Source organism: Gouania willdenowi, unplaced genomic scaffold (genome assembly GCF_900634775.1).
Source record: "Gouania willdenowi unplaced genomic scaffold, fGouWil2.1 scaffold_19_arrow_ctg1, whole genome shotgun sequence".
NCBI lineage: Eukaryota > Metazoa > Chordata > Actinopteri > Blenniiformes > Gobiesocidae > Gouania > Gouania willdenowi.
Genome location: NW_021144951.1, coordinates 5,193 through 6,694, shown reverse-complemented (window position 1 = coordinate 6,694; position 1,502 = coordinate 5,193). Strand labels below are relative to the sequence as shown.

The window sequence follows — 1,502 nt, the reverse complement described above, 5'->3', positions numbered from 1 at the left end:
CTGGATTGCTTCAGTGAGCTTGGTTACTAAAGCTTGCTAATGCATTTTACTTTTGCCAAAATGCTATCTCAACACACTGGCTAGATAACTTAAGTGGTACCTTTGCTTGCATCAGTGACCTAGCGCTTGGTGACCGGTGGTGGCTAATGTATTTTACTATTGCTGAGTCATCAACAGAATTCCATAACAACATACCCAAACAAATTCATACATCTGCCGCAGCCCAGGATCTAACCAGGGAGCCTTTGATCTTTAGTCTAAAGCTCTCCCAACTGAGCTATTCCGGCACAAAAGATCAGTAAAAATGTTTGAAAAAAAATGTTTTATCAAACTATGTAAAGGGACACATCAGAGAGTTGAGTCACCGTGTCATAAATAATTTTTGAAAACTCAGACAAAATGCTATCTCAACACACTGGCTAGATAGCTTAAGTCGTACCTTAGCTTGCATCAGTGACCTTGAGCTTGGTAACCGGTGGTAGCTAACATATTTTACTTTTGCTGAGTCACCAGAAGAATTCCATAACAATATACCCAAACAAATTCATACATCTGCCGTAGCCCAGGATCTAACCAGGGAGCCTTTGATCTTTAGTCTAAAGCTCTCCCAACAGAGCTATTCCAGCACAAAAATCTAAAAAAAAAAATCCAAAATAAATAAATAAATAATGTTGTAATAACTATAAGATGGCACACCACAAATAGATTATTCACCGTGTCATGAGTAATTTTTAAGAACTCAGACGAAACGCAACTCACTGGCTAGATTGCTTCAGTGGTTCCTTGGCTAGCATCAGTGACCTTGAGCTTGTTGACCGGTGGTAGCTAATGCATTTTACTTTTGCTGAGTCATCAGCACAACTCTTTTGCAGAAAACAAGTGGCATATCTGCCGCAACCCGGGATCGAACCAGGGACCTTTAGATCTTCAGTCTAACGCTCTCCCAACTGAGCTATTCCGGCACAAAATGCTGGTAGAAATGTTTGAAAAAAAAGTTTTATTAACTATGAAAAGGGACACATCAGAGAGTTGAGTCACCGTGTCATAAATAATTTTTGAAAACTCAGACAAAATGCTATCTCAACACACTGGCTAGATAGCTTGAGTGGTACCTTAGCTTGCATCAGTGACCTTGAGCTTGTTGACCGGTGGTGGCTAGTTTATTTTACTTTTTTCTGAGTCATCAAAAGAATTCCATAACAATATACCCAAACAATTTCATTCATCTGCCGTAGCCCAGGATCTAACCAGGGAGCCTTTGATCTTTAGTCTAAAAGCTCTCCCAACAGAGCTATTCCAGCACAAAAATCTAAAAAAAATGCAAAAAAAAAAAAATTTAAAAAAAAATGTTGTAATAACTATAAGATGGCACAACACAAATTGATTATTCACTGTGTCATGAGTAATTTTTAAGAACTCAGACGAAATGCAACTCAACTCACTGGCTGGATTGCTTCAGTGAGCTTGGTTACTAAAGCTTGCTAATGCATTTTACTTTTGCC

At 38.6% G+C, this 1,502-nt stretch overlaps 1 non-coding gene across 1 annotated transcript; it reads right to left on the bottom strand.

Moving 5' to 3' along the window:
• Positions 1-889: 889 nt before the first annotated feature.
• trnaf-gaa (transfer RNA phenylalanine (anticodon GAA)) lies at positions 890-962 on the bottom strand. The gene has a single exon. It is a non-coding gene; the product is annotated as a tRNA-Phe (tRNA).
• Positions 963-1,502: the final 540 nt, after the last annotated feature.